Source organism: Atta cephalotes, assembly GCF_000143395.1.
Source record: "Atta cephalotes unplaced genomic scaffold scaffold00020, whole genome shotgun sequence".
In the NCBI taxonomy this organism is placed as follows: domain Eukaryota; kingdom Metazoa; phylum Arthropoda; class Insecta; order Hymenoptera; family Formicidae; genus Atta; species Atta cephalotes.
Window position 1 is genome coordinate 3,564,154 of NW_012130084.1, and position 12,285 is coordinate 3,576,438.

The window sequence follows — 12,285 nt, forward strand, 5'->3', positions numbered from 1 at the left end:
ATATATATATTATTATATAATAAATAAATAATAATAAATAAATAACACACACACACACACACACACACACACACACACACACACACACACACACACACACACACACATATATATATATATATAAAATTGTTAATATATAATTAGATGCAATACAATTAACACTAAACACTTAGTTTTATGTATATATTAATAAATTATATTATTCCAAGAATAATTTTACGTATTTTAGTTTACGATATACGTGTATTATATTGTGCGCAATAATTTCTATATACTTATAAAACATCTTATCGAAATAATCAGCTTTAACTAATCTAGATTATCTATATATTTTTTTCTGTCGCTCAATACTTGCAAGTTGACATGTACATATTTTATCCTTTAATATAAGTTTCTTACAGTGTAATTCTCACAAAGTTCTAGAGGATATGCAAAAATGAACTACTTCTGAAATTCCTATAAAAAGTATTAAAACGCGTTTGTGTTTCGTGCGCCAAGAATTAATTCAACTTATTAACTGACGATTCAGAATCAATGTCGAAGATACAGACGATTCAGACAGCGCTGGCACCATTATTGATTATCGGTTCGTTCTACAATTTGAGCTTGTTCGAATATCCTCTTGGACAACCTAGGCCGTATCTTTCTTATCTGCATTTCTTAACCGCATGGAGCCTTTCTGTATATTTTCTTTATTATCTACGCTACAATGGTCATATTGTAATATCATTATACATAACCTGGCGAAATATCCTAATAATGATCATCACTATTACATCAATACTTGTTAGCTTATTTCGTATTAAGGTAACGATTTCAAAATATTACTTCAGTCTTAATATTATTTGATTTTTTAAATTTCTTAATTTTTGCTTAATCACTTCCTTTATTAAAAGGATCAAAGAAGCCGTGATCTCACAATTATAGGCAAATACAGATTTATAAAAAGTTTTTGGAGAAATCGATTTTAATATTTATATTATTATTTATTGTAGAAGATGTTTGAATTAATATTTGTGTTTACATTTTTAAATTAGCTTTTAACATACCTTTTTTAAATATTATGTTTAAAATATTTATTAAATTTCTTATAATCTTTTTATCTATCATATTTTCTACACGTTATAACAACTCTTATTCAAATACAAAATTAATAATTTCTTCTTAAATTACATAATCGATCAATACAATTTTTTAAAGGAATTAAAAATATGCTTACGTAAACTCTCCATAGTGGACGATACATTGGAAGCACTTGGAATGCCAAAGGAATATCAATGTCTGCGTAATTGGATAATTCGAATAATAATCGGATGGATTGCACTCGTTTTTGTCGACAATACAATCTGCAGTTTTTTTTAAATTATTATTATTATTATGAACATTTCAATATCGTTTGTATCTATATTCCATTTGTGATAAATTATATGCATCATGTCAATATCTTAAGTGCTCTGACTTCGGGAGTTATCATTGGGTTAGTATATTTATACATTTATTTCATAAGCTACTTTTATTGACAAGTTCATTAAAATGTCTAATGTTAACCTGAAACTTAAAGAGCTTTTAAAATTGTAAAAATACTTTAAGATACTCTATACAGTTTTAAAAATAAAAATTTGTCAATATTAGTATTGACAAAGAATGCATTATAAAATAACTTAAATAGAAAAATAATAAAATTTTATTCTGTTATATATACTATATATATTACTACATTTACACGGCTCGATTTACATCGAAATTATAATATCGATGTTATGAAAATGGCCAATCGTAAATATTTCTCTGAAAAACGGAAGGATTGTGATAATCAGTTTCTAAACATCGATATTACAACTTCGTAAATTGAGTCGTGTAAATGAAGTCTGTAAAATATATATAAACATAAAAAATGAAAGATAAAAATCTAACTTAATTTGACTTCGATATTAACGCAATTCAAATATAATGCATATGTATTAATTTTAATGACAGACATAATTAAATTTTTTCCTTAAATTCAGATACACAAGCTCCAGATTTCATCGAGTCAATGATCGTTTACTAATTCTCTATTCCGAAATGTTGAAAAACAATGCAGATTGCAAAAAACAAAATAGATTTATCTTAGTCCAACAACGGATAACAGAAGCTAAGAATCGCAAGCAATATATGTGGATTATAATGTAACTTTTTATTAACATACTTTACATATATGCGCATACGAAACGTGTGTGTATATATAAATATGTCATAGTCAAAGTGTAACTCAGTAAATGTAAAGTAGGTAGTCCAACAGTGAACCAGTAGTATACTATGAACCATTGCAATATTTCGTAAATGCGACGTTATCAGATTGTGCTATTATAAGCAGCGACTCGCATTTGAACCTCTCCTCGACTTTCCAGTCGAGTGGCAGCTCGCGCCAAGGATGATGTAATATCATATTTTAAGAATTTTGGATTGCAAAGTAAGTTTTTTTTTATAAGTTTTATGCATTTTTTATGTTTTTGTTGTTATACATTATATCATTTTTTTCATTATGCAATAGTTTGATGTTCACATTTGGATTTATTATTTTGTAAGCAATTACTTTTTTCTGTTATTATTTTATTACATTATTTTGGATTATCATGAAAAAGGTTAGGTGATCTACAATGAATCATTTTGATGTAGTAAATAATCATAGTTCATTGTAGACCACATAACCTTTTTTACGATAAACTTCAAAGTAATAATTCATTGTAATAATTATTTAGCATACGGCCCCTCCACTCACCTAAAATCTTAATAAAAATATTCATTTCACTCATTCATTTTCACTCAAAATGAAAAAATTTGTCAGAATAATGCGGCGGTCAGCCACGAATCTTTACCATCTTATAATTATCTATTTTCTAAATAAACATTTTAAAATATAACAAAACTAAAATAATTTCAACAATTTGCAATAATATATATCTCATTATTAAAAATAGCACGTTGTGTATAACCTCTTGTATATAATGAATCATTTCTCGTTTTTTGAAATAATCGAAGTTATGGCTAAAAAATTACTTAAAAAATAACTTAAGAGTTATTGTTTACAGTATGTAGCCAACTAAATTCATAAACTGTATGTCAAAACTCAGATCTTTAATTTAATAATTGAGAGAGACAGATAAGCTGAAATGTATATGGTTCATGTTGAATTACTATTCTACACTCTAAACTATTCTGTTATAGTATCTGCTGTACTTACTGTACCTATACAATTACTATGTGTATAACGTATACATAAACTGGTAAAGGTATATATTTACTGAAATTAACACTTTGATTGTGACATATACACAAAGTATTTCATTTTTAATTTCGCATCGAAATACGTAATAAGATCCAGAAGTTTCTGCCCTGGAGACATGTAATATCTAGACAAACACACAGCAACACACCGTGTCTCTTTACATGAAATCGCGAATTCTAGGTATCGAGATTATTGATTTCAATAACGACTAAACCGATCAAGTTCTATGTATGCTCGATAACTTTCACTCGAATTATATAATAAAAGTGCTTTTATTTTTTTCTACGTGCCTTACGAGCGGAGATATTGCGACGCAAAGACTCGATGTGAGATATTTAAAATGCGTCATCGTTATTGTCTTGTTCGTTATGTTCATTATGTTCGTCGATCAACCGACGTACACAAACAGATGTACTATGTACTTGGATGCGAGAGTATGCTCGTCGTTCAGCCAGAATGTACTGTTGAACGTTTTGGCACGAAAATGCGTTAGAATATTAGCGCAAAAAGCGCTAGCAATGCATGGTAAACAAAATTAGACACTGTTATTTGTTAATAATTTTCTTATTATTAGTTAGAAAATGATAATGAAAAGCGATTTATTCATCATCGCTCTTTAATTGTTTATAACATAATATAAATAAAAAGAGATCGAACGGAAACGAAATTGTACATTATATTTGTTAACCAAGCTAGATGATAATAACAAAGCGATTTATTCAACCTCGATCTTTATTTGTTTATTTGTTATAACTTAATATTTAACAAAAAGAGACTAGATGAAAACGAAATTATACGCTAGCATTTGTTAACTAAGCTAGGAAATAATAATGAAAAACGATTTATTCGTCATCGCTCTCTAATTATTTATAACTTAATATTTAACTTTTGGAGAAGGGACCGGAGGTCCCTTTAGTGACTCGACAGCGGCACTACCTTTTTTGCCACTCAACCCCACGACAATGACAAAAAAGTTCTTAAAATAAAATTTTATTTAAAAAACCTTTAAAATAAAAAAAGTCAATCAAAAACATGTTAGTTCTTAGAAGATTAACGAGGAAAGATCGAATTATAGTAAATTCGTTCTTGTTACGAATTAATGATAGATTACAGAATTTTTTTATTATAATTAAACTTTTCTGTTAGAGTTGATTTTAAAGTTATTTCAAAATTCACTTTTTATATGTACTAGTCCGTTGCAAACGGGAGTTACACACGCTGACCTCAAGCAACCTTAAGTTTATCTTGATTCTTAACAAACTAGTATATACGATTGTTTATATTAAGTTGACAATGGCGTTTGAATGATCTTTTTGTGACGAAAGAAAATCATTTAATTTCAAGACGTTTCAATTAGACCCTTTATACTTACATTATGTGATATATTTACGAAAATTTTGAATACAGACAAGAAACCTTATTAATAATTTTTTCCTACAAATTTTAAGTTTTTAATTAGAACCAACTTACCTGAAAACTCTTTACATCCGCCATATTGGATCAGGCATTTTTTAATTTCAAATTTTATAAAACAATACATGACAATAAGAGCATATACATAGCGCGGATTTCTATATAATTAACAAAAATTTCTATATAGGATATAAATGTACAATAATTATCTGTATCGTATTATTCGTACGTTTCAGTTTTCTTCAAATCATCATCAGCGAATCCATAAATACAGTCGTAGATGTCTTGACAATGTTCTTATGACAATGTTGGAATTCAAATCTATGTGAGACTGAGGATGAGCATTACTTTCTGGTAGAGAATAGCCGTAAGTCTCTTCATTAAAAAGCCAAGTGACTGAATAAATAGTTTGAATAAATTGGAAAATGGCATTATTAAAGGTCATAAAGATGTTTTCCCATCAAGTTCAAACAAAAATATATAAAATACAATGGCGAGACCGTGATGCAACCTATGTGGGACGATTATTAAAAACGGGAACCAAAGAACAGAAATCACATTAATAGGATAACATCTAATGAATCAATAATCATACAACATAGGTCGGAACACAGTCATGAGTTTAAATGGGAAGATATAAAAATTTTGGACATAGAAAGAAAATTAAATAAGAGATTCATATCGGAAATGCTGAACATTCAATTGCAAAAGAATAGCTTGAATTTACAATTAGACACAGAATTTTTGCACCATTCGTATGTGAACATTTTAGACAGATTAAATAGACTTTGTGTATTCGTTTTTAGCTGATTTTATTTTATTTTTAAAGATTGACATTAGATTAGTTTGATTCATCATAATGTATAATTCTCTACGGACTGGCTCGCAGAATAGAATTTGACGGTCATTAGTTATCTAACTCCCGTATAACATGTCATAAATTTTATATTGTGTAATGTGAAATTAAATATTATATTTTTGTTATCGTTCCTTGTACAACTTGATTTCCTACATTTAGAATAACGAAATTGTAATTTGGAGAATGAGACTGAGTAATACAATACATTGAAAACATAACGATATTATAAATTGCATAATTTGTTCTCTAGTCAGTCACTTGGCTTTTTAACGAAGAGTCTTATGGCTATTCCCCATCAGGAAGTAGGGAAATGCTCATCCTCAGTCTCACATAAATTTGAATTCTAACATTGTCATAAGAACATTGTTAAGACATCTACGACTGCATTTATGGATTCGCTGATGATGATTTGAAAAAAAACCGAAACGTACGAATAATACGATACACAAGACAATTATGGTACATTTATATCCTATTTATATCCTATGTAGAAATTTTTGTTAATTATATAGAAATTCGCGCACCAATACCGCGTTGTGTATATGTTTTTATTGTCCATGTATTGTATTGTATTTTTTAAATTTGAGGATCTGATTAATATTTATATTTTTATTCAAATTTTATGTTCGGAATCGGAATTCGTGTCTACGAAAATTCTCCAACGCTACATTTCGCCGAAATCGGGTGACTTTAACATTTTCCTCCGCTATATTAGGTCAGCCATTTTTAATTTTCAAATTTGGATTCCTATTTTCAAATTTTATATTCAGATTCGATCAACGCTCCCAAAAATCCTTTAATATTACATTTCGTTGAAATCGGAAAGAAATCGGAGGATTTTTAGTATTTCCGTAAAATTTCAATCTGTAATATTGACTCAGCCAGATAGGACATATAGGATAGACCAGGATCAGTTGACCGTACTGATCAGTATCAGGCTGCTCCTCGCCCTGATGAAGTGGACTGCAAGATTCTCAAAACGTTGACATTCCAAAAATGGATCTGGACACGGAGAAAACTCGCGAAACGCATAATCTTTTTATAAAAAGTATCTGTGGAAGCAAGAATATTATTGTAGAATTATATATAATAATGGTTACTTTAATTATTTTTTTAAATATTTTCATTAAAGACCTTCCAATTTTGACTCAAGTAATTATATTTACTTATTAAATATTAAATAATAAATATATATATATATATATATATATATACTCAAGTAATTATATATATATATATGTATATAATATAATTATAATATAAATATATATTACTTGAGTAATAATTACTTGAGTCGAAATAGAAAGATCTAATAAAAATATTTTAAAAAATAATTAAAGTAACAATTATTATATATTATTCTACAATAATATTAAGCAGAATACATAAAACTTAAATTTTGTAATATAATTTTTATATAATAATTTTTTTCAAGTTATATGTATTCTGCTTCTTCAAAAATTTAAAATCTAAATTATTACATAAAAATTTTTAAATTATCTTTTTAAAAAAAGGCATTAAAAGTACATGCTCCTTAAAAAACTAGTTATAAAATGATAAAACTTAAGTGATACCGTGTCTTTTTATTTCTTTTTACTTTATTTCTTTTTACTTCCAATTCAAGCAATGACAGCTTTATTTCTCTCTTTCAAAAATTATTACTCCTTGAAAAAACTATTGTAAATTAAAAATTAAAACTTAAATGCTACTGACTTTACTAACTAAATTACATTCTATCGAATTGAAAAGTAAAATCTAAGTACTATCTATATTATTTACTTAATTCTGTAGGTAGAGGAAAGCCTATTATGAGATAGGTACCTAATATGAGATAGCGGCGTTTCCGCTAAATAATAAACTAGTAAACACTATCTATTGGTTCCACTATGAATTTATTCTTGGATTGAAAATTATTTAGTGGAAAATTCATTATTAAATCGTGCTTGTAGTTCGTTGCAAAATCGTTGCAAAATCGTTGCAAAAAAAGATTTTAGAATTTGGATGTCCTCAAGTTCCGTTGAGAAGAAATCTTTTAAATCTTGTTTATTATTTACTAAGTAAATATTTTGCAATAAATTCTTCGTATAATAGAGAAAGATCGTAATAATAAAAAAATACGTGATATGTTGAATTACTTAATTACAGAAGTTAGATTTTATGATCATAAAACCGTAAGACGTGGAAATCGTAATATGAGATACCCAGGATATTTCTAATATGAAATAACCTGCTCCTATCATAGTGAAAATTATTGGTATAGTATAAATGTTATTGTATAATAATAAAAAGGACAATCAAAATAAACATCGAGTTCCTGTTTCTGCGATGCTTGATTTCAATTACTTGAAGACAAATCAGCTAGGTATAATGCATCGCATACTCATTTTGCCTATGCACTGACTGTGTTTATTTGTATTTTAAAAATATTAAATAAAATGTTTTAATTGTAATACTGATGTACTTTGCGATTTGCTCAATTTTTACATTTCTTCAATAAAAAAAATAAAATTTGAATTAAATTTTACATAACATTATCTCAAAGCTTATTAAATTCCCTTCAAAATGACTTATTATTTTTTTAAATTCTGCTCATAGATTTCTGGCATTTACCCAAAATAAACTTGATATCTCATAATAGGGGCCTCTACGTATTATTTGTATAAAATATTTGATATCAACAACTTTTACGCCAAGTTATAATTCATGTACTATATTTAATTTTTATATAACAAAACCTTAGAATATATCTTTGCATTCCTATTGAAAGATCTTTCTATTCCAATCTAAATGGCTATAATTCTTCTTATTATCAAGAAATTATTATATCACAATTCATTCAAACACATTTTCTTTTCAAATCTTACGCAAATACACACATGCGCGCACGTACGCACGACGCACGCACGCACGCACGCACGCACGCACGCACGCACGCACGCACGCACGCACGCACAAGTAATTATACAAATTTTAATTATTTATCTCTCCTTTAAAACATTATTATATCACAAAATTGTTTTATCTTGTTCAGTTCAAGTGTTAACACATAAACTAAAGACCAAATTAAACCACAAAAAATTAAAGGAATACTCGTAACTATATAAAATTTAATTTAAATAGAAAAATTTTTCATATAAAAACTTTTTTGAAATGACACAGTATAAACAATAAGAATGTTACTGGATCGTACATGAAAACTCAACAATAAGAAATAGAAGTAATGGACATAATAACGATTAAAGCAAGATCTTTGCTTAAATAATTCGTTTATATTCGTCACCTGAAAGAGAGACATTGTTTCCATACATACACTGATTATTGCGAAAAATATTACTAAGGATATTATTAAGATATATAATTATATTATCTCGATAGTCAAACTAAAGGCTTAGGACGCTCGTACAAAATACAAGATATCCAATATTCGATTCTCGGTTGAGATAATATTTTTCCCAATAAAATTTATAGCATATCAACATCTTTCCAATAGGATGCCTGATTGAGTATCTAATTATTAAAATTGTGAATTTAATTCGTAATATTACTACAGTAGTTTAATTGCATTTATAAGTCTGAAAAATCAATTCGATCCGCAATTCTAATAACTACAAATATGGTATACCTATATGTGTATATATATCGTGTATTTAGTAATTCAGATTGAATTATTTAAGCATTATCTAGCATTGACCAATACTTCTATTTCTTATTATTGAGTTTTCAAATGTATACAGTTTAGCAAGATTCTTATAAATTATAAACAAATAAAAATCGAAGAACAAATTGTTTTGTTATTATTATTTTTTTAGTTTAGTTAACAAATAGCATAATTTTCCATTCGATCTCCTTATATTAAATGTTAAATTATAAACAAACAAGTGAAGATCAATGTCAAATAAATGGTTATATCATTATTATCTTCTAGTCTGATCAGGGTTGGCAAGTAACGCGTTATTTGTAACGTTATCATTACAAATTACTTTTTTCAGTAACGAATGGGTAATGACGTTATATTTTCTTCTGAGTAACGTTTATGGTAACGTAATTACATTTTTGGGGTAACAGTAATGATTTCACTAATTACTTTTATCGTTATTTTATTTCTAACTACGTAAAAGTTTAGTCGTAATTATATAGGGTCTTTCAATAGGGACGTTCGAAATTTATTAGATCATAGTAGCCATGTTGTTAAAGTGACACCTGTCAAATTTGTTGTGAATTGTTTAGTAATGTATGATAATCACCAAGGAAGGTCATAGTGTTGAGCAACGTGTGCAAATCATAAAATTTTATTATCAAAATCAGTGTTCCGTTCCGCGCATTACGTGATTTTTATCCTCGCCACAACCGTCCTGCCGAGTCGACTATTCGACATATGATGGCCAAATTCGAGTCAACCGGTTCGATAAATAATCAGCCAATACAAGTACGTCGCCGAAACGCAAGGCCTGCTGAAAACATCGCTGCTGTGCATGAGAGTGTACGGGAAAACCCGAGGCGATCAATTTCTCGTCGTTCACAAGAACTTGGCCTTTCTGCGACTTCAACTTGGCGAATTTTGCGTCGAGACTTGAGTCTGCACCCCTATAAAATTCAACTGACCCAGCAACTTAAGGTAATGACTATAGACAATGCCGTGTGTTCGCCGATTGGATTCTGGAGCAGTTGGAAGTTAACCCAAATTTCATCAAACAAATCATCTTTAGCGATGAGGCCCATTTTTGGATGAATGGATATGTGAACAAGCAAAATTGTCGAATTTGGGACGATATCAATCCACGCGAGATACACCAGGTCCAAATGCATCCCGAGAAAGTCCCTGTTTGGTGCGGATTTTGGTCTGACGGAATCATCTGTACTTCTTCCAAATCGAAGCGGGCGTTGTCATAACCGTCAACGGCGAGCGCTACAGATTGATGATAAGCAACTTCTTGTGGCCTAAAAATGGATGATATGGATACCGATAACAAGTGATTCCAACAAGATGGCGCTACACGATGGACATTCTGCACGAGCGATTTGAGGGCATGGTATCTCGCGCGGCGGCCACGAACTGGCCACGAACGTGAACTGGTCAGCGAGATCGTGCGATTTAACGCCTTTAAATTTCTTCCTTTGGGGCTCTTAAATCACAGGTCTACGAATAAATAAATACGAATAAACTGCAAACAATTGATCTCAAAGTCAACATAACAAACGCCATCCAGCAAATTCAGCCAGATTTATGCAAGAAAGTCATCGAAAATTGGACCGCCCAAATACGTGTCACCAAGCGAAGCCGCGGCGGACATTTGAGCGACGTTATATTCCATACTTAATGCCATAAAATATTCTTTCAAATAAAAAAAAAATTGAGTGGATATCTCACACAACTTGTTTTATTTACATTTAAAAATCGAGTGTCCTTATTGAAAGACCTTATATACATTTCCATATTACAAGAGATATGTGATTGGCTTAGCATGTGACAATATTTTATACTCCACCTGTGCTGTCTCGTATTTTCTCTCCTTCGCTCCAATACTTCTCTATATCTGCGATACCTTTTTCAGTTAAACTCTGAGCTTCATTTCATTATTAACCCTCTTGTCAGATCTTATCAAGATTACGTATTCTTTTTCATACATCATTCCATTAAGTTCCGTGTTGCTTTCTCCTCAGTCAAATACTTCAATTGGTAATGTTCACTTTAGAGGAGGCCTCTTCGATGACCTTGACATATGTTGTCATGACTCTAAGTAACCTCCAATAAGTTTAACCATCGCTCGTTATTCGCTAAAAAGTTATTGAGAAGGAAAGTTTGAAAAATAATGTCTCTTTTCACTATATAAAACAAGAACTTTCTGCTTTAATCCTTAATACACATTGGATATTTGGATCTGAATCATTCATGTCTTGCGCATTTCTTTTCTTTGAAATATTAATAGATCAAATATCATTTATTCCTAAAAAAAAGTTTGGCATCTAGAGAACAAGTTTTGTGTGTTACCAGCTTTAATTCGTGTGTATCTTTTAACTGGCATAACTCCGAAGTTTATTTTGGTCACAAATGATTCAATGTGTATACGAAGAGCAAATTTTTTGTAACTGAAAAATTTTTATTTTTTTTTCTATTTTCAACTAATTTTGGTTATATTATGGGAATATTTTGAATTATTAAAAAAAGAATTCTAGATCAATATATTAGCCCTTAATAAACACGATTTTTGATATGCTAGAGTATTGTCAGTATTATATATTATGTATTATGTATAATATTATATATTATATTATAAAGAACATTTTCCTAATAAATTATAAGTTTGTTAACACAATAACAATAATAAAATGCACTATTTAAAATATAAATGCAATATATCTTCAATTTATAGCCATTCATATATTAAAAAAAACATCATTTTCAAGTTACTCAATAACTAAACTTTTAGCCAACACTTGAACTATTTTTTTTTGTAGTTGGAATATTAATTTTAAGATATTGAACTATATTTTTCCTTTAAACATTTTGTTTCAGAGTTTTACATTTTTATATGAAATTTCTCATTTTATTAATTATGTTTAATTATAACAATTTATCTACAATTAGTTATGAATATATAACTGTATAAATATTTTCTAAAGATGTCAAAATATGTAAAATTTTATAATTTAATAATTTATATATTTATATATTTATATATTTATGTCGTTTAACAATTTATATATATTTGTTAAAGTGATGAAAATTAATATATCCAGGACATGA